Here is a 24,949-nt window from a genome sequence, read left to right on the forward strand (position 1 = left end):
TCTAACTAGCAAGCTGACACAGCTTAGAGTTCTCCGGAGAAGAGAAGACCCACCTGGGGAACTGTCTAGCTCAGATCTGCCTGTGGGCATGCCTTGGGGGTGGGTTGGGGGGTGGAAGGGTTGTCTTGATGGTTAATTGTGTAGGAGGTGCCAGCCCACCACGGAGGGCACTGATCCCCGAGCCTGTGGTTCTGGATTTGATAAGAAAGCTAAAAAGAACAGGAGACAACAAGGGGTTTCTGTTTCCGGTTCCTGCTGTGACCTCCCTCGGTGATTAACTGTGACCCGGAAGTATAAGCCAAGTAAACCTGCGCCCCATTAAACTGCCTTTGGTCAGGGATTTTTTTTCTCATGGCAATGGAAAAGAAACAGCAAGGAAACTGGAGGGTTTTTGTTTGTTTTGCTCTGCTTAGGTTTACTTATTTCGCTTTGTGCCTACGAATTCTTTTCCTGTGTGCAGTATGTACGCATCAGAGTGTGCCTATTGGATGCCCTCGAACTGGAGTGTCAGGTGGTTGTGACCCGACATGTGGGACTGGAACCCAGACGCTCTTAACCTCTGAGCCATCTCTCCAGCCCTATAGAACACGAGTCTAGGGGTGGGATTCAGGTTTTCGGGCTTGTACAGGCTTGGCGTGCATTGGTCTTGACATGTTGCTCAGATTGGCCTGGAACTCACAACAATCCTCCTGCTTCAGCCTCCCAAGTGCTGACATGACAGGAGTGCTATACTAAATGCGTTCCATCTTTAAATCCTTTCACGTACAGTTCCACACCATTGAGGTCGGTGGGGTCTCTTTAAGCCTCGGAGAATGTTGTGGAGTCTGGGTCTCTACCCACTAGATGCCAGAGGCACCCTGCCCCCAACATAACCCCCACTGTCCCCAGACAATGCCACATGCTCCTCCAGGGACCAAACCACTCCGGGTTGGAGCCACTGTTTAAATACTTCTCAGTTATTGGAGGTGGCTTAACAATAAGCATGCCACTGTCGCCACAATCAGAAAAACAAACACTTTAAAGGGACTGTTGGCAGAGTCCCCTGTGGCTGGGCGACTTTACCCCATGGAGCCCTGCACATCCTGCCGTCAACACTTGGTTCCCGCTTTGGCTCACATGGCCCTGGGCTGCACTTTGCTCAGCGAGCCTCTCCCCTCTAGACCCTGCCGCAGAGACCCGGAGTGGTAGTGTTGACTCTCTCTCTCACCTCCTTCTCCTTGGTGACTACTCAGGTTTCTGAGTGAGCTACTTGAGACTGTCTTTTGGGGAGACACTGTAGTCCTGCCCCACAGCTAAGCAGAGCTTCTAACTGTCTCCTCCAGCTACAGGAACCCAGTTCTTTCTCTGCAGTGCGGACCACTCAGTGTTTGGGGTTTAGAACGTTTCTTTGCATTCTGCCAGCCGTTCACAGGTTTCCTTAGGGTCTTTGCTGTGCTCTGTGGAAGTCAGCTGAGAAAAACATCAACACTGAGAAGAGAGAAGTAGAGCAGAAGAGAGGCCAGGAGAGAGGCCTGAGGCTAGGTCTCTGTGTGTGACTAGCAAGTTCCCTCTCTATTGGAAGTTAGTCGGGACTGGGTTGCTTTCCCACTCTGGAGGTGGGACAGGAGGGAGGAGGGGGCAGAGCACACGGGGGAAAGTGCTCTGGTGTAAGCCGATCGAAGCCCTGAGCTGATTCCGGCAGCCGCAAGCTGAGTCAGCCCATCCACTTCTCCCTTGGTCACCTGAGCAGTGTTTGCAGCCAAGACGATAGAGGTACAACCTGGCTACAAAGACCCCACTGCTGGGCGAGGAGTCATGGGAGAAGGACACCCAAGGCAGGGTGAAGGGTTCTGTTATGACAGGAGCACAGGCAGGTGTGGCCCTGGCTGGGACAGGGAGAAGAAATCCTGACAGAGCCATCAGCCATCCATGGTGACAGGCAGGGTGTGGGGACATGGGGAGCAGTGTGTGTGGAGAACATCATGGCTTCCACCAGGCATTTCTTCCATGCCTGGAGAGAGGGAGATGTTGGGGGTGGGGGACCTGACCCCAAGCCTTCAAAGACAGCACAGACATCACGGGGAGAGTTAGCCCCGCCTCCATGCTTTGTCCAGTGTCCAGTGTCCAGTTCAGGTGGAGGAGGGAGGATGAGGTCCCACTGGGAGGGGACCCTTGCAGTCCCAGCTTTCTCATTTGGAGGATGCGAAGACCAAGGTGACAGCACAGGTGACCCTGGTGACTAGTATCTTCCAAGAGTGTTCATACTGTGGTAATGACAGAGGTAAATAAATTATCTCTGGTTGGAGCAGGAGCCTGAGGCTCAAAAACCACAAATCAGTGTGGGTGCCCTGGGAAGATCAGGGAGAGCTTCCTGGAGGAGGCAGCACTGAACTTCCCAGGCAAAGCTAGCAGGAAAGATAGTTCAGAGAGATGTACAAATAGCCTATGCAAGGGCCCTGGGGCATGCAGCAATGTGTGTCCATAAAGCTTGAAGGGAATCAACCCAGATAAAAAGTCTATACAGTTCAGTGGGGAATGAGACCCAGAGACATCAAGCAACCCAGCCCAGAACACACAGCCAGAAAGCAGTGGAGATGGGACTTGACCCTACACATCGCCACCTTCATGAAATTCAACCCACAGCTTTGTCCAAAGAGATACCGGTCTGCTTGGTGAGCAGTCGGAGATGTAACTGCCGACAGGATCCTGCAGCATCCAGGCATCTCATGGTGCCACACAGTGCCCACTGTCCCCAGGGTGCCTGCCATGGAGGGTGAAGCTGAGGCCCAGGCAGCCAGCACAGCACAGGGTCTGTGTGCCGGTGCAGGGGACCTCGGGGGACAGGGAGGCTGGGACCGGCTTGGCCCACCAAGAGCTTATCTGGAGTTGAACCTGGAGGTAGGACAAGAAAGAGAGTCTAGCTGGGCAGTGGTGGCGCACGCCTTTAATCCCAGCACTTGGGAGGGAGAGGCAGGCGGATTTCTTAGTTTGAGGCCAGCCTGGTCTACAGAGTGAGTTCCAGGACAGCCAGGACTACACAGAGAAACCCTGTCTTGAAAAACCAATAAATAAAAACAAAAAAGAAAGAAAGAAAGAAAGAAAGAAACAAAGAAACAAAGAAACAAAGAAAGAGAGAGAAAGAGAGAGAAAGAGAGAGAGAAAGAAAGAAAGAGAAAGAGAAAGAAAGAGGGTCTAGGCAAGGGCAAACGAGTGAGAATTTGGGGCGCAGGAGTTCACAGTGTGAACTGGATTCTGGGGGTGTCAGCAGGTGTGTGAGAACAGCAGCTTTTACTGGGAGGCAGGATGGAGAGGCAGGGATGGCCTCCATAGCGGGCCATTGTTGAACCAAGATTAAGGTTGACGAGGGCTGAGGGCTGAGAAATCCAGCCAGGCCAACTGGCTGAAGCGGAGGTTCCAGGCAGAGTTTGGGGGACAGTGCAGGGGGCCACGGGAGCTTCACCAGGGTAGGACATCACTGCCTTGGCTCTGAGTGATCTCTCTCACTTGAAGCTTGGGTCCAAGATGGGTAGGAGAGACAAGATGTGGGGTGCAGAGGGTAGGTGGAGACTAAAGGATGGGGGTGACCTCGTTCGGTGGACACAGGACTCTGGGGAGCGTCTCAGAAGCTGCAGCTCCCGGATCCTTGGTCCCTAAGTCCTTTCCTTTTCATTGCTGTTCACAGATCCTTCAGCAAACGTCTCTGACACCGTCATCCCCCACCACAGGCTGACAGCCATCTTCCATAGTCTGCAGCCCAGGATGTCCGGAGGTCAGGAGGTCAGAAGACAGAGCCACCAACACTCTGAGACCCTAGCCCATTCCTGCAGCACTGGCTGCTCCGTGCCCCTGTGCAGGAAGGCAGCAGAGCCAGCCACACCTCCCTCTGGAGGTTGGAACTCAGAAAGAGGGCTGTGGGAAGGACCCAGGGGAGTTGGAGCTCTCAGTGGGAGCCTATTGCCTTCTCAGAACACCACCACCCACACAACCAGAGGGCAGCTGTGTGCAGCACCCACACAATGATCGATCGCCTGAAAGATGTCACTGTCTCTGTCTTTGCTGTGGAAAGAGGTTCTGGCTAAAGCAAGTAATGCGTCCATCCCACAGAGGCGGGCCACTCGGAGCCTAGTCTTCCGGTTCCAGGAATGCCTGCCTTTTACCCTCCCACAGTCTCTGAGGGGTTAGCTGGCTCACTCTTCTCCATGCTAGGACAACATCCTGTCCCGAGGCCCCACACACCCCTGGCAAACCCCAATGCTGGCCTGAACCAGATAGTGGGCGCCAAGATCACCTACAGATCCTCTCCAGTGTCCCAGCTCCACAGGTGAAGACACGGAGGCCAGGATAAGACACAGAGCTGAGGACCTGGCACAGCAAAGGCTGGCAGCCCTCAGGCCTGCACCAGGGAAGGGGACCCAGCAGCATCTGTTACGTGTTTAAGTGAGGACAAAAGTGCTGTTTGTCATTAAACAAGTGAACCAGGACGCCAGCGCCTCCACCACAGCTGGAATGGCTCAGCAAGGCGATGCTGGCCTGAGGTTGGTTCTGCAGGAAGAGAGGCAGGAGTCTGAGGAGGACAGGCTGCATTCTGGGAGTCTGTGGTGTGGCTGGACCTGGCCTTCATGCAAGCACCAGCAGGCCTTGCTGTCTCCAATCTCTGGACCTTTGCATTGATTGTTCTTCCAGCTTCAACTGCACTTCCCACACTTGGGTCTCCGTCTGCCTCACCTGGGGCAGTCACAGCCCAGATGTCTCCTGTTCAGTTCAGTACTCTGCCACACTCCGGTCTCTTCACAGCAGGTAGCATCATGACCTTGTCTACAAATGCTGGAAAAGATACTGGAAAGAGATCTCTCGGAGATGGCAAGTCAGGCCCCATCCTAACATCCTAAGCACATAGTAGGCTTTCAACACACCTGTGTGATGTCTCTCTTTGTTCCATAGTTGTGAGTCATTTCACAAGGGAGAGAGACTGAAGCAGAACAGACATCGCTCCCTCACCAACCTCCAACTTTGGGCGCCTTCCGCGAGGGCAGCTTGGCTCTTACCTCGTACTCAAGGTGCATGGCCAGATCCCTGGACACAGATCTGGGCTTTCCCTGGCAAGGGACCCTCCAACAAGCAGGAGACTAAGGCAGAAGGATTGTCAATTTGAGACTAATCTGGTCTACATAGTGAGGCCCTGTCTCAAAAACAATCAGTTGGGGGCTGGGAAGATGGCCCAGTGGGTAAAGCGCTCACCACACAGGCCTGAGGATTTGAGTACAATCTCTACAATTCGCATAAAAGGCCAGGTACCATGGCAACCCCAGCATGGCACAGGCAGAGATTGGAGGATCCCTGGGGCTCACCAGCCAGCCACTTAGCAGATCAGTGAGCTTCAGGTTCAGTGAGAGACCCAGACTCAAAAACTAAAGTCTGAAGCAATAGAGAAAGACACCCAATGTCAACTGCTAGCCTTCATATCCCTCCCTACACATGTGCGTGCATACACACACACACACACATACACGCACACACGCACACACGCACACACACATGCATATATAACTGCCCCACCAACACAAATAAATTAAGAAAGAAAGAAAGAAAGAAAGAAAGAAAGAAAGCAGAGACCTAGCATGAAGGCACTGACATCAACTTCTACACACATGAGCACATACATATGAACATGCTCACACATGCACAGGCACACACAAAGGTAACAACAACTACAACAAAAGAAGTTAGCATCTTTGTCCTTATCTTACAAGGGGGAAACTGAGGCACGGAAAGCTGATGCTACTTAAGAACAGAACTGAGCCTGAATCCCAGGTCTCCCCAGACTCAGAGGCCTCCCTTCTGCTGGGGAATTTGCAGGCATAGGGTCTCTACCGGTGACATCAGTCTGCTCACAGCCTGTGACCTCACAGCTGTGGGAGCCTGCATATCAGAGAAGAGTGTGATTTCCCTGCAGCTCCTGGGCTGGGAGGATTGTCCTGGTCACAGTGGCACTGGCAGCTGCTATCATCAGAAGTTAAGAGCTAACATCCACTGAGCCTTCTGTCTCACGTCAACACAGTCTTCCAGAGATGTGGGAAGCACAAGTCATCCAAACACCTGGATCCAGCTGTGCCTAAAGCAAACCGTCTCTAGAATGTCTTTAATGTGACTCACTGAGTTCCTCTTAGCTTGAGTTGATCGATGTTGGGGTTTGGTCCCTCTCAAGTCGGGGAGCCCTGACTGACCCACCTGCCTTGTGGACTTTATCTAGGCTTCCATCTCTTCATCCTTCAGAGTCGAGAGACACACCCATTAACTGTCCCATCCCTGTGCTGACTCATGGGTCCCCTAGAGTTTCAGTCCTTCCCACATGGGTCTGCTCCTTTCCCACACACCCGGCTCAGGACAGAGGGCGTGTGGCTGTGCGTGCCAGGGTGTGAGCACGCCCTTGTTCCGGGAAGGTGCCCCGTGGGCTTCGCTTGGCCCCAGATCAGACCTCGTTATTAACGTGATGACAGCTAACATAGCCTGTGTCTGCCCCCAAAGCAGGTGGCCGCTCTGCATGAGCAGCCCTGCTAGGCAGGTTTGTGGTCCCCGAGTCCTGGGAGGCCGACCAAGCCGAGCAGTGAGAAGCAGAAACTGCACCCCAAATCCAGTGGCTGGATCTCTACTCTGAAGTCAGAAGCATATTGATATAGTTTCTGATGGAGACGATGGATCACTAGGTACGTGTATGTGTGTGTGTGTGTGTGTGTGTGTGTGTGTGTGGTGTTATGGCCTAGTAGGTGTCGGAGTGTGAGTGAGGTGTGTGTGTCATGTGTGTGTCATGTGTGTGTCGTGTGTGTGTCGTGTGTGATGTATGTGGAGGGTTGCTACATGAGTTGTCAAGTTTCTACATACAGTCACAGAATACACCCATGTAGGTGTGTGTGAGTTGGACACTGCATTGCATCACCCACGTGTAGGATCAGGGTGAGAAACACGCACCTAGGATACACACATGGGATCAATAAAAATGAAAAGTGTGTGTCTTCTGCATGGCAGTATGTGGGTGTATGTGGCAAGTGTGTGTGTGGTGTGTGTGTGTGTGCATGTGTGTGTGTGTGTGCATGTGCATACGCGTGTGCGTGTGTGTATGTGGGTGTATGTGGGCATATGTGGCAAGTGTGTGTGTGTGTGTGATGTGTGTGTGTGTATGTGTGTGTGTGGGGGGGTGAGTGTATGTGGGCGTATGTGGGCATATGTGGGCAGGGCTGAATGGCCACAGCCCACGGGCGTGTGCTTCTGATTCAGGTGCATGTCCTTGGGTCCCTTGCTGTGCATGACAGTTGGTGTGCAGTGACTTCAGCCTCTGTCCCTTCACTGATTTCCCTGCTTTGACCTCCAGCACCACAGTCCCTTCTTCTAGAACGTGGCTGGGGGTTGGGAGGTGGGGGGATGGCTCCCACCTCACTCAGGTAGAACAGGTCCTTGGGCTGTCTCCTGAGGACATGCCCACCCTGTCCCTTCTTTGGACCTCCTCCTACCTCATACTATTCTCCTCCTTCCCTGGCTTCTGCCGTGCTGGCCTCCTGGCTCAGGACAGGTCTACTGCTACCTAGAGCCTCGTTCCTGCTGTTCCATTACCGTCCGCCTCTCATCTCAGACCCCACACTACACCATGGACTTTCCACTGAAGGTTTCTTCCTCAGCCCTTCCTACCCTGTCCACACCATCACTGGGCTTGGTGGGGGCTGGGATAAGAAGGGGTGGCTTGGATTCTCCAGCATGACACCAGCCCATACTTTGTCTCTCCCACAGCCCCCAGAGTTCAGACCCCAAACTCCTCTGGCCTTGTCTGCTCCCTGGACACTGGCCCTTCACAGTGCCTGCCTGGCCTCCAGGGAAGGCTCTGGTCTCTTCTGATCACCACTATTTCCCCAGGGCCTCTTTTTCCTTCCGAACCAGGAGCAAAGAATGGTGGGTGGTCAGGGTTTACAGGTCTGTTCCCCGAGACCTGCCACCTGCTGCCTGCCTTGGCACATGTCTTCTCTTCCTTCCCTTGATCCCAGAATTGAGGCGGGAGAGGGAAGGAGAGCTCCTGCTGCCAGGTACACAGGATTCTAGAACTTTCTTAGATGGGCATGGTGTGAAGCTGGACCATGAGCACCTGCTGTCTCCTTCCCACTCTCGTGGCTGGAAGTTACTGAGACCTTCTAACTTGTAGTTCATTGTTTATTTTTAAAAGGACCAAAAAGGTAAGTGTGGGGTGATGCCCTTCCCCACCCCATCCCAGGAGTTCCTGTCACTGCTGGGTGATGGAGGACTGGATCTTTCTGGGACAGTCCCCATGGTCAGTAGAAGCCCAGTATTGCTGTGGACACACAGAGGTATAATCATGGCCAAAACTAATATCCAAGCATCATCACCCTCATGCTCACACCAGACCTGGAGTAGGCCTGCCAAAGAGAAGCTGTGGCCTACATTGGTCACACGCTGCCAAGGGCTAGTCCGAATTTAGGGCCAGTACTGACCCCTGACCCCTGTGTAGGGAGTCACAGGGCCCACTGAGGTTCCTTCAGCTCTCTGCCATGTCCCAATTGGAGGCAGTTCCCCAGAGGGCATTCTTTCTGTCCTTGCTTTGTTCATCTGAAACAAGGGCTCACACTATAGTCTAGGCTGGCCGGGAACTCACTATCCTCCTGCCTCAGCCCTGAAGTGCCACCATGCCCAGCATATGGGCTGTTTCTTAAATACATTGTATTTGATCCCAAAAGACCAGAGGACTGCAGCCTGCCCACCTCAGGCAGGATCTGATCACCAGTGACTGGCAGACTGGTTATTGATCACTGATTGGTGAATTCCAGAAGGGCAGGACCTTCTGGCTTGGACATAAAGCATCTAATACAGAAGTATTTAATGAACAGACTCATAAGCTTTAAAAGCAAACCCAGGGTTCTATGGATGCTGGAGAGATGGTTCAGTTTAAGACTATTCGCTGCTGCTGTAGAGGACCCAGGTTTGGTTTCCAGAATTAACATGGTAGCTCACAACTGCCAGATCCCTGTAGTTCCAAAAGATCTGGTCCTCACCTTCTTCTGACCTCCGCAGGTACCAGGCATGTAAATTGTGCACAGACATACTTGCAGGCAAAACATATGAAACACACAAGAAATAAAAATGAATAAAATCTAAAAAACAAGACAGAATCTGAGCCAGGCATGGTGGCATATGCCTTTAATTCCAGAACTCGGGAGGCAGGCAGATCTCTATGAGTTCAAGGTCAGCCTGGTGTACAGACCCAGCTCCAGGCCAGCCAGGGCTACACACTGAGATTCTGTCTCAAAATAAGCAAACAACAGAAGAATACAAAACAGAAACAAAAGCAGAATTCTGGGCTATGGAGTGGCTGTGTTGGTATATGCTGACCTAGCATGCATGAGGCCCGGGGGTTCCATTCCCAGAATCACATAAACCTGCACAGTGGTGCGTGGCAGTAATTCCAGCACTCAGGAGGCTGAGGAAAGATTGGGAGTTCAAGACCAGCCTCAGTTATTTTGGAAAACCCTGGTTCGCAAAATGAATTTCTGGTTTATCTCTTCAGCCTTTTCCTCCAAAGGCTCAAACTGGACATATCTGGATCTCTATGGCATCCACCCTCCCCGTAAGCTTCCTGGGGGTCACCTGGGAGACAGGGTCAGCTCAGGACTTGAAAGGACAAGGGCTATTCATTTCTTTCCATCTGAGGACTGGGGCAAGGCTTGGGGGACAAAGGTACCATCTCATGTGAATCACAGGATAAGAAGGGTCATGGTGTCCAGAGCAGAGTGACAGGGAACAGAGAAAGTGAAGGCTGTGAAGGATGGTTGTTAAGGCAAGCTGGAAACACACACCTGGTACAGCCTAGCCCCCCCCCGTCCCCACCCTAGGTGGGGGACCAGGTAACCCAGGCCCGGATGTAAGTACCAGGCTGAACGCCCCATGGCTTCTTGAGATGCAGCAGGGCCTTGGGAAGAAGGCAGGGACTGCTAGGCCAGGCCTGGCTTAGCTGGCTGCTGGCTCTGGGAAGCTCACCCCAGGGCTGCCCAGGCCCAGGGACTCTCAAGGATACTCTTAACAGCATCTTTATTGTCTTTATTTCCAGTTGATCTCACTTCGTTTTTTTTTTTAGATTCATTTGTTTATTTATTTGTTTGTTTATTTTATATAAGTACACTGGAGCTGTCTTCAGACACACCAGAAGAGGGCATCAGACTCCCATTACAGACGGTTGTGAGCCACCATGTGGTTGCTGGGAATTGAACTCAGGACCTTTGGAACAGCAATCGGTGCTCTTAACCACTGAGCCATCTGTCCAGCCCTGATCTCACTTCTTGATTCTGCCAATCTCATTCTACCCTAACCCACACCTACAGGACCTTGTGGCAGCATTTTCCTGAGCTACGGCAAGCCACAGAAGCTGCAGCTCATGTTTGCTGAGCAGGGATCTGGTATCAGGCCCGTTGCTTTCTCTACATACAGAACAATCTTCACAACAGACTGGAGAATCAGCAGCCCAGCTGTCACCGCAGCTCACAGACAGGGAAACTGAGGCCCAGAGCAGCAGTCTGAACTCTAAGGAGCTGGCAGGTGGACTGCTGGAAAGACCCAAACCTCTCAGCACATTCCCAGCTGCAAGATGTGTCCAGGGCCATGTGAAAGCCCAGGTACCCCAGCCTGGTAGGGAGAGTGTGTCTCTTTGCCTTGATGGGAAGTCAGCTGTGTGGTCAAGGGTGATTTGGAAGCAATGTTATCCACGGGGCTTTGTGCTCTTTACTGCAGGATAGATGCTCCATCCACCAGGGTTCAGAAGTTAGAGAACACCCCATCTCATAGACAAAGTATTTAGATTGCTACAGGGAATTAAGGACTGCTTAATTAATTAAGCCATAAACTTAGGTGATCAGAAAGGACATGGACCCCAGGATTTGGGCTCTGTCCTCGAACTAGCTCTGCTCATCGGCTCAGAATGGCTGCCGTTGCTCCGAACTTCACAGTGAAGCCTCACCCGGACTCTCCCATCTGCTTCCCTCTTCTCTCTCCCTCTCTAAGCTCCCCCCTCCTGACCCCACCCTGTGTTCCTACAGTGGCTCCCTTTCTCCCTACACAGGCTAGCCAGCTCTTCTAGAGACATCAAGTTCCTGAATGTCCCTCAGTGCCATCTCGAATTGATCACCGTGGGTCAAGCTCACAAGAGGTCTCCCCAAGGGTTCACAAGCAGGACTGCCTCTGTCTTGGGACATACGGAGTCACCCAAGGCTATCACAGTACAGGGCAAGGTGTGTCATTCACATCCAGCTGGTAGAGGCCAAGGGATGCTGAAGAACCTATCCAAGGGAAGGCCAGGGATGTCAGCTCTAGATATCCAGATACAGAGGCTGAGCATCCCCTGGCGTATTGTGGTGGCCTTGTGTGGTAGGGCCTCCTGCCCTGGTGTGTCCAGAAAGCTTGTTTTACATGATCCTGCAGAGACTCTCAAAACAGTCTGCTGGGAGCTGGGCCTCACCGAGCCAGGATCAGGCCAAAGGTGTAAAGAATCTGTCCTCTCCCTCTCCCTCTCCCTCTCCCTCTCCCTCTCCCTCTCCCTCTCCCCCCTCTCTCAGTCTTGTTCCTGAAGGAGGGGACAATTCTTACTGTTCATGGTGAGTGCCAACCCTGGGAGACAGGCCTCCCCAGCACCAGGCTCTCAGTGTATTCCCATAGAAGAATGCCTGAAGACGCTGAGGTAAGGTGGCCAGGGAGATAATAAACACTGTGTCAGTCCTGTGCCTCTCAGAATTCTGGGAGCTACACACACCAGAAACCCAACCCAGGGTGAGTTTTAAATACAGACAGTTGAGGGGCTGGAAGACATAGGTGGAAGTCTTGGACCATAAGTCTTAGGACCTGAGAGCTCTAGTTCCAGAAGACACACAGGACAAGTGGAGCATGGTGATGCATGCTTACAACCTCAGCATTTGGGGGCTAGAAACAGTCGGCACCCAGGGGCTTCAGGTCAACCAGGCTAGTCAAATCAGAGAGCTCAGGGTTCAGTGACAAATCCTGTCTCAAAAACTAAGGTGGAATGAACCTAAGGAAGACTCCTGCCATTGATCATAAACATACATGCATATCTAACTGTACATACATGTCCTCACACACAAACATACCTGGGCCTTTACACAAAAAAGAAAAAAAAAGAAAAAGAAAAGACTGAAAAGGAAAACGTACTGGTTTATTTCCGAGGTGTTCAGACTAGATGGCTTCAGGGACAGCTGCATCCAGGAGCTTCTGATTGTTTTTTGGGGTTGGGCTAGCATTTGTGCATTGGTGGTGATCTCAGGCACCTGTCTACCCTCAGTGACACAGTGGTTACCCTTGCATTGGCACAGTCACTGCCTCGAGGCAGCCCCTAGTCTTCTTTCCAGAGGCTCAGAAACGAACCCTGCGCTCAGCTCTGTACCAGCCGTTTCAGACCCTGGCCTGGGGCACTCTCAAATGGCAGGTCTGTTTTGAATCTCCTTACATGGATCAAAAATGTGCTGAAGGAGAGGTGGCACCTCAGAGGACAAGTCAGTGCCTTCTCCAACAAAGACCTCTCTGAGCCCAGCATGACCTCTGGGGGAGGGGAGGGGCTCAGAGTGTCTGAGAGAACAATCCAGCAGAAGCAGATGTGTTTCTGGAAATAAGGAGTATCCCCTTGGCTGACCACATGAGGCTGAGGTCACAGGGGGCAGGTGAGGTGGAACCTGGCCCAGCCAAGGTGATCACCCCTAGTCAGGTGGAAGTGTGGGGGGGGTGGGGGACCCAACAGCATTTTATACACAGAGGAGGTGGGGATCTAGAATGGAGTTCAATGAGGAGAGAGGAAAAAGGAAGAACCATCACAGGGATAGACTGGGAAGACACTGGGTAGACTGAGGATACTGGGGAGGACTGAGAGGATCCTGGGGAGGACTGGGAGGACACTGAGGAAGGTTGGGAGGACACTGGGGAGGATTGGAAGGACACTGGTGAGGACTGGAAGGACACTGGGATGGATTGGGTGGACACTGGGTAGACTGGGAGGACACTGGGGTGGACTGGGAGGACACTGGGGTGGGCTGGGAGGCCATTGGGGAGGACTGGGAGGACATTGAGGAAGGCTGGGAGGACACTGGGTGGACTGGGAGGACACTGGGGAAGACTGAGAGGACACTGGGGAGGACTGGGAGGACCCTGGGAAGGACTAGGAGGAGGACACTGGGGAGGATTGAGAGGACACTTGGGAGGGCTCAGAGGACACTGATGGCAGTGGAGTGTCCTGGAGCAGAGGCTGGCTGTCAGAACTAGGGCAGTGGCAATGGTAGGTAGCAGGTGACAGCTCTCATTTTCTTGCCTCCAGTATCTCAGCCCAGCATCAGAGCTAAAGATAACAATCCCCTGATGTCTGCTGCGTCTCTTCATCCTAAAGTCCTGCCGCCTGCCCCGAGCCAGCTTCCTCACATCCCCACCCAGCCCCATCAGGGAAGCCTGTAGCCTGGACTGTCACACACAGCTGAGCCTCTTGTTTCCCACCCGTCTACACTCCCCACCCCTCAGTTCCCACCGCCCCACCCTCTCAGGCAATTCCAGGAGCTTTGCGCAAGTAGTGCCCACCCCTTGTACCTGAAGCTGAAAGGCTAGTCCCCCGTGCGGCGTTTCTGCCCTTAGCCTGTTCAAGCATGCCCAGAGTGATCTGAGTCCTTCAGCCTGGAGCCCAGGATCCTGACCTCCTGGCTTTCCTGCTCTTTTCTCTCCATACCAGGTCTACAGATCATACCATCTACAGATCATACCATCTACAGATCAGGAGTGCTGAACTAGCCCCATGCCTTTCCATCATCAAGTTGTGACTCTGGTCACCTCACCATCCTCTGTCACCTCCCCTGAGCCACCCACAACACCCAGGCATGAGGCAGTCCAGAAGAGTAACAAGCCAGAAGAGGCAAGGGGACAGTGGCCTTGGCCACCTGAGTACTCTTGGGAACAGGAATATCAGGTGAGGAGAAAACCCCAAAACAGGGGCCAGAAGGCAGGGAGGGCCCTGGGAGGTCACCAAGGGATCTTTAGTTAGGGCTTCTGAGGGTACATATCCCACCCTCAGGGCTCTCTGTCTGCTGTCACAGGCAGTTGGACTAAGGTCCCAGTAATTCAGGATATCATTAAAGCAGAAACAACGGAAGCCTCTGGTCAGCATGGACAGATGGGTAAACTGAGTCACAGATCCCTCACAGGAACAGAGAGCTGCCACAGATCTTCTATCTGAGTCAAACTCTTGGCCCAGGAAGCCCAGACAGACCCAGGAGAGAGGAGGTGAGGTGAGGCAAAACTCTTCTGTCCTCAGATACACAGCTTTCCACAACTAGGTAGCCGGCCCCACTCCAGGCCCCACCTACTGCATCACCTGATAGACACTCACCTGCGGCAGCCCTGGTCTTGCATATCTCAGGCATGTCGGTCATAGACTCTCTCAACCAGCCTCTGGGCCAGTGAGGACTGGGAGCTAAAAGCCAGGACAGTTTTGGAGAACACCAGAGTAATGCGCTGCTGTCAGGGTCAGCAGTGACCAGGCACTTTGGTGAGACTGAAACCATCATTCCCATTTGTCAGACAAAGGAACAGCACAAAGAGACCAAGTGGCTTGCCCTGGGTCTCACAGCCCTTCAATAGCAGAGACAAAAGTTGATCCTGGCCTTCTGACTCCAAAGTGCTCAGTCCTGTCTTTAGTGAAGGCCTCACCAAGACTTTGGGACCAGAAGGGACCTGAGGAGGGGAAGGCAGCTGAGGTAGAAATGTTAGGTCAGCTCCTCGTCCAGCTTCAGAAGTTGTGGTCCCTCCCTGACCTCAGTAGCAGTCTCTACAAAATGGGCAGCTGTCATTCCTATCTGGAGCACAGGTAATATGTAACAGTTTCCTCTGAGATTGAAACATTCTATTCTGCCCCGAAGCTTCTTAAGCAAGAAGGTAAATAACTCAAGATAGCTTCAGGAAGTCCCTGAAACTAAGCAGATCCACTAGGCCCAGCCCTGCCAGAGTTAATAAAGCAGAGAGTCTGCCTCAGAAAGGAAGCTGAGCTGCAAAGAAGACTCAGACCAGACCAACTGCCTGGAAGAAGCAGAAACCAGCCGAGCTGCCTGGACCTGGTTTAGACCTGGAAAGGACACTCTCCAATCTGTTGAGCTGCCTGCAGGTGTGCAGTGAGCTCCAGCTTCCCAGCATCGATAGCTGTCACCCGTGCTGAGTGGGCTTTGGTGATGTAGCTGTCTTTGAGTCATTTCTGCTCCTGTGAGTAACCCCTCCTCAGTAAGTGACCCCAATAAAGCTCACTAGTTCACCAAGTTGGACTTTGGTGGTATCTGTACTTTGGTCTATCTTGGGTTCCCTATGTGTGTGTGTGTGGGGGGGGTAGATGATATGACATGTCTTCCCAGCAGGTTTGTCACATGACACCAGGTACCCTGGCTTGCCGTGAGCAGCTTGGCTATCCTGTGAGCTTGGCTCCTCGATGATCCACAGCTAGAAGCCATAAGACACTGTCAGATGGCATTGAGCCATCTGTGGCTGCATCGCAACTTAGGACTGTGGCCTATGGATAGGCCCTATGTCTTCTCTCTGCACACCGCTTGGTCTCTGAGGTGCCCCACAGACAGATGCAGACAGGTGAGCACATGACGGACCGACCGCACACAACCAAAGCACTGAATCGTATGCGCAGCCAGCCAAACACACATGCCAGCCCCAGACACAAAAGAGGCCCGGGCCACAGGCCTGCTCAGACACACCTTCCACAGGTGTTCGAGACCTGCGTGGGCACACTGAGACAGACACATAGGAGCCACAAGGCTAGACCCACGCACACATCACCCTCAGGCACCGGAACCCCTTCTTGCCAAGCGACTTGGGACATGAGCCACCACAGCCAGCCCTCCCAGAGGACAACGCCTCTCTCTCACCAAGGTGCACACAGGAGTCATTGTCAGCCTGGCAAGGACGGGAAGGCACCTCCTCACAGGCTCCCGGCAGGTTGGCCCCCAGCGGGGGTGGAAGTTGGCGACACCTCCTGCCTGCCCAGGGCGCCCCTCTTTCAGAACACCCTGTCTCTTCCTGGATCCCTGGCCACCCTCTCCCCATTCCTTGCCACTGTCCTTGTCTCTGACTGACTCCTCACGGGTCTGTGGGGCTGATGACAGGCCTTTGGGCTGTGTGAATGGGCTGGCTGCTTCCCCACTCTGGTCTGGCTGCTAGCTCACAGGACAGTCAGAGCACAGGCAGTATCAGGAGTTGAGTGCAGTCAGGCCCTGGGAGGCTGGGCTCCCATCTGTGTGCTGTTTCCTGGCCACTGGCCTTGGAGGCGGTAGCCATTTTCTTCTCAGAGATGGTCACTCGCTCAAGGGCTAGCAGACAGCAGGCACTCAATCCAGACTGACCACGGTTGGACAGAGGCTTCCTCAGTTCTTTTGGTCCCTTTGACTGTTCTAGGCTGAAGGCCTACTGCATGCCACTGACTGAGGGGCCAAGCAGCACACCCTAGGCTGCTCTATCCGGCCGGGACACTATGGCATGCTGGTAAGATGTTTGTTGATTGAATGTCAGACAGCAATTTAGAGACCATCTCTGAAACCCACGGTTACCAGCTAAAAGTGGCCAGCGGGTAGGATTAGCCCCTTGGGCACTGTGACACCCTTCCAGGACTATGGGGTGTAAACAGGGATATCTGTGATTCTGAGCAGAACACAGGGACAGGGCAGACAGAGGGGTCCTTTGCAGGAACACCTCTCAAAGGGCTCAGATTGCTCCTCCCTGCGGCTGGAGTCTTCACACGGACTCCTTCAATCAGACGCATGGAGGCCTGGCTCCCTTCTCAGCTGTCCTGATGGTACCTACCTGGGCCCAGGCCCACTGCCTACCCCAGGGGTGGCCATTCACTGCCCTGTCAGACAGGAGCAGCACCCTCCCCTCAGGCTCACAGCCACACATGGCCATGTGTAGTGTGTGCCCTCCTATAACCTCTAGCTGAAACAAAGGCCTTCAGATTCTCTAGTGCATACAGTAAGCATCAATGCATGGCTTGTTATCCTTTAAACAGGTTGATGTCACCTATGAGTCCTGCCCCCCTTTTCTGGAATCCCTTTTAATCTTTGTCTACCGAACTCCTATTCAAACTTCAAGACCCTGTCAGGGTGTTTAAGTGAGAAAAATGGGTGGATCAGAACCAAGTAACCAATAGAATGGCCATTAGTACTGCTCCACACTGTGGCCTCCAGCACCGTGTTCCCTATTGTGACCCTTCTGTGCCCATTTTACCTGGTGTTTCAAATGCTGCTAGTCCTCAATCCCCACCCCCACCCTGCTCCCTTGCTTTTTTGAGACTGGGTCTCACAACATTGCCCGTGGTCTCCTGGAACTCACAGAGATCCTTCTGCCTCTGCCTCTCGAATGCTGGAGTTAAAGGCACGGGTGTCATGGCCAGCTTCAGCTTCATTTGCGTTTTGTAAGGCTGTGTCAGGGGCCAAACTGAGCATTGGCTCAGTGAGGCATCGGCCTGAGTGAGCCAGGCCTCAGGGGCCTCGCTATCAAGTTGGCATGAGAGCGTGTAGAGAAGCAGTTCCTCCTGTCATCCCTCTCATATCTGTCTTGTTGCATGCAGCAGCATTTGCCTTGGGAGCAGCCCACTGCCAGCTAAACCAGGGGACAACAGTCAGAGGTCCTCCCCCAGGTGCTAGCCCACCCCAGACAGCTCTGCCCAGAGCCCGAGCCTCAGCCAGGGCCCGGGAGAAGCCAGGGCTCACCATGGGGCCCATGCAGCCCGATGCCTTCAGTTCTCTAAGAAGAATGCACAAGGAAACTGAGGCAAAGCCAGGCCTGCTGGAGCCAAGAGGCTCATGCTGGAAAGTCCCTGCTCTCCAGGACCTGGCTGGGTGCCGTGGTGAAGGCCTTAAGACCTCCTGGTCTCTGAGGCTCCACCAGCTCCCACGCTTCCTAAGAGAACTTTCCAGAGGCAACATGGAGGAGGCCCTCCTCCAGTAGCCGGGGCCTCTGTGCTGGGGGCTGTGTGAAGGCTTGGCCTTCTTGTTATGAAGGTGTTAGGGTCAGACCTTGGGCCCTGCCGGCCCTGCTCAGCTGGGCTCAGCCGCCTGTGCCTGTATGCCAGTTAAGGACACAGTCGTACAGTCAGAGTAGAAAGGGGTCCTGTCATCCGTTAGGTTTAAGCAGAGAAGGACAAGAGGCCTGCAGGGCTAAGCTGTCCTGGTCATAGTATGGCCTTGTCCCTCCCTGTCCCAGCCTCGCCCACAAGCTGGTCTGACTGGAAATCTCTTCCTGGGAAACAAGCTTTGCCCCTCTCCCAGCAGAAGAGTCTGGGGTGAAGGGGAGGGATCCTAGTTTTTTGGGGCTTATTGTGTCAATGGTCTGATGGCCCAAGGACACATGTCTCTTTAAAATGTCCTCCTTTTCTGCAGGACAATGACAAGGAGGGCTGCAGGGCAGGATCCTGGCCTCTCAAGAGTCTGAAGGTCCCTTGGCCTGAGTGTCTCTCAGCCAGATCCCAGAGCAGTCTGTCCCAGGTCCCTGCATGACATCACCTTCATGTTGGAGGTCAGGACTCCCTTAGGTGCACACTAGCGCCTCAGCCACTATGAGCTGGCAAGCTTGGCTCCTTGCCTGCTTCACCTATCAAAGTGACTTAGCATACCATGTGCCATCTTAGGCAAGACACGAAGGCAGGGGAATGCCCAGGCGCTTCCTGCCTGTGATGAGTGACACTCATCTCCCTCCCTTATCAGAAAATCACATCTACTCATGCAGCAAACCCTGGCAAGCCTGCCTTGAACTCTGGACTCTGCCCTTCAGAACCCACGGTGGATGGTGTGAGATAGTCTCCTTCAAACTGTAGGGGCAAACGGGGGCAGCGCTGTGGCGAGCACAACGTCAAGGCTTCGGGGAGCATGTGAGAACAGGGTGGCGGAGGTCTGCTCAGTTCCAGAAGAAGCCCAGTGGGTATGCCCAGGAAGGACAGTTGATGAAAAGGCCCCGAGGCGGGGGGGGGGGGCACAGGCAGAACAGAGTTAAGCCAGTGTGGGTTTGAGGAGAGGAACTAAGACCCAATAACAGAGCTGGAACTGAAAGAGGAGAATGGGAACCCAGGGCAGCCTTGGGAGCACCAGGCTGGCAGAGAGAACGCTGGCATTTTGGTCAAGAAAGTGGGAGCCATGTATCTTGAGCAGAGGAAGACCCTCACCTGGCATCTCCCATTACTGCCTCTAGAACTGAGAGACCTAGGGAGGCAAAGCTACTCACTCAGCACATCACACAGACAACATGACTGAACTCTGAGACTCCCCAAAGCCAAATCCAACAAATGCCTATGGGGTGTGCATAGGCCAGGAGGTCAGGCTGGCCAGTGAGGAGGCTTTGGAGACAGTTCTTTCTCTGGAGTCTCCTGGCCTGCAGGCCACCTACCCCTCACCTTAAACCATCTTCACAAAGTCACCTGGAGAGCGGAGCCCCGTCCCCTGAATGAGCACCTTCCCTCCTGTGTGGTGTGGATTTTCAACAGTGGACTAGGAGCAGCCGCTTAGGGGGTCCCTGGGCTAATAGAGGGCAGGCAGGCGGCAGCAGGGACAAGGGTCCTGGGCCTTGGCGGCAGCCCCCTAGCTTACGAAGCTGTCGCTTTCTATTTCTCGTAAAAAGAAAGAGGAATCTTCAGGGAGGTTTCACTCTGAGCCAGCCGCTGTCTTTCCAGTAACTGAGAGCGAGGACCCCTCCTCCGCTGGGCTGGGACTGTGGTCGGCTCGCTCGACACCTGGGACACAGCTTCTTCCCCTGCCCTCTGCAGGGCCTGTGGTATTTGGTTTTCCTTCAACACCAAATAGAAACCGGCCGTGAGGCTCTCCTTGCTGCGGTTGAGGAAGAAGCTGGCTTAGGCGCCTGGCTGGGGCTGTGAACTTCTGCAGCTAAAAGCAGAGTTGCTTTTCAGTAAATACCATCACCGGAAAAGGAAGCCTGCGCCACTGTCACCACACCTTCTCCAGACTCTCGGGCTAGGGAAGGGGAGGGACCCCAGCCCCATCTCTCCCAATGGCTCCCCACTTCCCCAGCCACCTCTGGTGGCCCTGGCTGGCTAATGGATCCAGACATGGGACAGAGGCCCAGAACACCCTGAGCCACCTGGACCATGAACCTGGAACCTCAAAGGTTGCTGACTCAGCATTTAAACGTTTCTCCCCCTCCCCCCAGGCCCTAATATGTTGGGGTCTTAGTGGGTGGAGCTACAGCTATAGAGGAGCCAGTCATCCCCCAGCAGCTTTCTGAAGATCTGGGGGCCCCCTCCCCACCAGCCCCACCTGGCCACTCTGTCTCATCAGCTCCATAATGGAGAGAGGTGACTGCTCCAGGTCATTCACAGCAAGGGGAGGCTGCGTTTGGTTTGTTTGTTTGTTTTTCCAGACAGGGTTTCTCTGTATAGCCCTGGCTGTCCTGGAACTTGCTCTGTAGACCAGGCTGGCCTTGAACTCACAGTGATCTCTCTGCTTCTGTCTCCCATGTGCTGGGATTAAAGGCTGGGATTAAACCTCCTGGGAAGTTTATTTCTTTATATTTTAACATGCCTGTGTCATATATATGTCTGTTAGTGTGTGTTAGTGTGTGTTAGTGTGTTAGTGTTTGTAAATCTGTAAGGTGCATGTCAAGTGATGGAGAAAGTGTGTGTGCATGTATGTCCATGTGTGTGCATGTGTGTGCATGTGTGTCCATGTTTGTGCATTTGTGTGCATGGGGAGGTCCAAAGTTAATGTCAGTTTCTTCCTTGGCCATTCTCTACTTTGTTGAGTCAAGGTTTCTCACTGAACCCAGAGCTCACAGACTCAGCTAGTCTAGCCAGCCAGCCTGCCTAGGGGAGGGGGTGGAAGGGGATGGCGGTGTTTCACCAAGTGCTCAGATTAAAGGCAGCCACCATTCTTGCTAAGCGTGTGTTCTGGGGATCTGAACTCCAATCCACTGAACTGTCTCCTCAATTCTTCAAGGCCAGCTTTTTTTTTTTTTCCGAGATAGGATTTCTCTATGTAGCCCTGGTTATCCTAGACTTGCTTTGTAGACCAGGATGGCCTCAAACTCAGAGAAACCCACCTGTCTCTGCCTCTCAAGTGCTGGGATTATAGGCATTTGCCACCACACCCAGCGAGGCTAGCTTTAATCAAAGCATCCAGGCATGGCTCCAAAGAGCAGACTGAGTATGTCACTAAGACAAGGCCACTCTCCTGTCAAAGCCTCTGTCAAGCAGGGACAGTGGACCCATTGTTCATGACAGTTGTGAGAATAAGAACTCAAGGGTTCATCCTCTGCGATGTCCCCATGGACCCAGAGAGGACAGACCACGGTGAGGCTTCCTGAGAACCGGAACCCCTGAGGAGTCTCCTTCCTGTAGGATGCACACCAGAGTCCAGAGTGTAGGCAAAGGCCAGGAAGTGGACCTACTCTAGCCTTGCCCTGGAGGAAGATCTCAGGGACCCCCAGACCTTGATTCATTGGAGACTTCTCAAGGACATCCTGAGGCCAGGCCTCCATAGTCACGGCCTGATCTGCAGCAACATTCCCTGAGCAGTGGCTAGAAGTGAACCCTTGCTCTGCGTGTGTCAACCCCACCACTAATGGGGAAACTGAGGCCAGGGGAGAAGACAGGCAGGATACAATGTGACCTCATCAGCACCCCTGAGGTTTCTGAGATGCCTCTATGTCCCAAAGTTACAATGATTCTCAACGGGAGGCAGAGAGGGTCGCACAGTGTCTTTATGAAATATACCCCCTTCAGGATTATCACAGACTTTAAGTGCCCTTCTCCTGGTCTGGCCATAACATTCAACAAACCCACAATACATTACCCCTACCAGGACCCCTATGGTAACATCGTGGAGACCCAAAAACATTCTGTTCCGCAGAAAGTCCCCCCCCTTCCCTAACCAAACCCACTTCCCACCCCAACCCTGACCCTGACCCTGGCAACCACTAATCTGTTCTCCATTTCTATAATTGTGTGGTTTCTAGAATGTTCTATAAATGGCATCACACAGTGTATAACCTCTGGTTTTGGCTTGTTTGGCTCAGCATAATCCTGAGGTCTGGTGTTTGCTGTGAGCTTCGAGGGCACTTTCCTCACACATAGAGTGGTGCTTTGTCAGCGGGCCCATGGTCATGTCACCTGCGACCACAGGACAAGGATCTGCCTTTGCCAATCTCCAGGCAGGGATTTGATCGGTATGCCGCAGGTCGAGTTAGCACAAATTCCAGCTGTGTCCAGGGTGCTCATGCCGTGCCCCTAGGCCACTTTCAATCCATCACTTTGAACACCTGACCACGTTACTGCCACTCCAGGACCTCGAGTCTCTAGTCCCTGAGTTTGGGGTCTTTTGTAAACACTTCTGCTGCCCGTGATATCTGACTAATATCACAGACGCTCTGGCACGAAGGATGGTGCGCCCTTTACCCCTACTCCCTCCCTCTGCTCAGTGTCTTGCTCACTTCCTGTTTCGATGGTTGTTCTTTGCCACAGAGTCTAACTGGGTACCCAAGTTGGCCTAGAACTTTCTATGAAGCCCAGGCTGGCTTTGAACTCATGATCTTCCTGCTTCAGTCTCACGAGAGCTAAGGTCCATGCAACCATGTCCAGCATTCTGTTTCCTTGGTCCCACGTAGACCAGGCTTGCCTCAAGCTCACAGAACGCTCCCTGCAGTGAGCTTCAGACTTCAGAGTGTTGGGATTACAGGCATTCAGCGCTACCCCCAGCCGGCTTTACTTTTTAGCTGATGAGTTTGTGTTTCAGGCTAGCACTCTACCATGGAGCCCCACACCCAGGTTCTGCTGTGCCATCTTTGTAATGAGGCCTTTAAAGAACATAGTCAATGAGGCCATTGATCAAATTTCCCTGTGTGTTTATGTGTGTGTGGTATGTGTGTGTGTTCGTGCGGTGGTATGTATACGTGTGATGTGTGTGTACACATGATGGTGTGTGCATGTGTGGTGGCACAGGTGTATGTATGTGTGCGTAGATATGTAATGTATATATGCATGTGTATGTGTTGTGTGTACATATGTGTATGGTGCATGTATGTGTATGGTATGTGTGTGTGGTGTGTGTCTGATGTGTGTTATGTTGCATGTGCACTGAGAGTATTTATGTGGTATGTGTGTGTGTATGTGTACATGAGAATATGTATGTGGTATGTGTATATGTGTGTGTGGTACATGTGTGCATGTGTGTGCATATGTGGTATGTACATTGTGTTTGTGTTGCATGTGCACTGAGAGTGTATGTGTGATGGTGTGTGTGTGTATGTGTGGTATATGTGTGTGGTGTGTGTACATGTATGTATGTGTGCATGTGTGTGGTGTGTGTATGTGTGTACATTGTGTGTTGTGTTACATGTGCACTGAGAGGACCACATGCAGACATGCTGGATGATGTCACTTGTCTGTCTCTATTGTCCTCCACCTTATATGTTTTGAGGCGCGGTCTCTCACTGTGCAGAAGTGGTTTCAGCCAGGCCAGCTGACCAGCAAGCTCTAGGGATCTACTTGTCTTCTGCCCACATGCTCAGCCATGGTCAGCTTTTTCCTGGGTGCTAGGGATCCGAACTCAGGTCTTCAAGCTTGCTCACGGAGCCATCTCCCCAGGCCCCAATCTCCCATTCTCTGCCATTCTTAGAGGCTCACATCTGGGAGTTTCCTGCTCAGTCTTCCTGAGGTTGGTCCATGCCTCCTTTTTTCCTAACTATGCTTTTTCATGGCAATGGTTCTTTCTACCGTGTGTGTTTGAGAGGCCAAACCAGCCGGTCCTCCTCCTGCTCTAGCCTCTTTGTCTTTTGGGGGCAGGGTTTCTCAATGGCCTGAAGTGATCTGATTCAGTGAGACTGTCTGGCCTGGGAGTCCTTGGGATTCTCCCAGCTCTACCCCTCCCCCCAGGCACTGGGGCTCCTGGTGAACGCCATCACACCTGGGTATTTATGTGGGTCCTGTGGATCTGAATTTGGGTGTTTGCCCTAACACAGCGAACACTACCCACTAAGCCATCTTGCCAGCCCCTCAGTGCTTTGAGTGGAGTTAGGTTTGGATCCATACTCTGTTTTTGCACAGGGCTGCTTGATGGCTACACATTGTTTTCAGAAAGTCTCCCTTCTTCTGCTGACAGGCCTTCTCAGCTTAGTCACGGGGACTCATCCTCACAGTCTGCTCATCTGAACATCCATCCCCATATCTGTCTGTCGATCCTCTGTCCTCACTAGACCCCCTCACAGGTACAGGGCAGACCTTACAGAAGCCATCCTGGTAGGAAGTCGCATGCTGTGGTTTTGTTCACTGATAGACAAGGGATGAAATTCCTTTCCTCTGAATAATTCCTTTGAAAAGAGAACACTGAGGCCTAGCAGGTAAAGGCGCTTGCCATCTAGCCTGATGACCTACTGGGTGTGAGCCTGATGACCTACTGGGTGTGAGGGGGACAACTGACTCCTGAAACTGTCCTCTGACTCCCACATTTGAGCTGCTGCCAGCAAAGGAACAGCTCTTCCTCTGCCTCTTCCACTCCCTTCCCCCTCCCTCTGCCCTCTCTCCTTCTCTATCTCTCCCTCTCCCCTTCTCCCTCTCCCTCTCTCCCTTCTCCCTCTCTTCCCCTCCTTCTTCCTCTCCCTCTCCATGTCCCCCTCCCCCTCTACACCTCTCCTCCTCCATTTTTATCCCCCTCCCCCTCTTCCCCCTCCCCTCCCACTACACACACAAATAAATAAAAATGCAACTAAAGAAAAAGAATGAGTATCACATCTCTGTGAGTTCCAGGCTAGCCAGGGCTACATGAAAAGACTCCATTTCAGAGAAAGACAGAGACAGAGAAACAGAGAGACAGAAAGGGAGAGAGGGAGGCAGGGAGGGAGGGAGGGAGGGAGAGAGAGAGAGAGAGAGAGAGAGAGAGAGAGAGAGAGAGAGAGA

Source organism: Grammomys surdaster, unplaced genomic scaffold (assembly GCF_004785775.1).
Source record: "Grammomys surdaster isolate TR1022 unplaced genomic scaffold, NIH_TR_1.0 193, whole genome shotgun sequence".
NCBI classification, from domain to species: Eukaryota; Metazoa; Chordata; class Mammalia; order Rodentia; family Muridae; genus Grammomys; species Grammomys surdaster.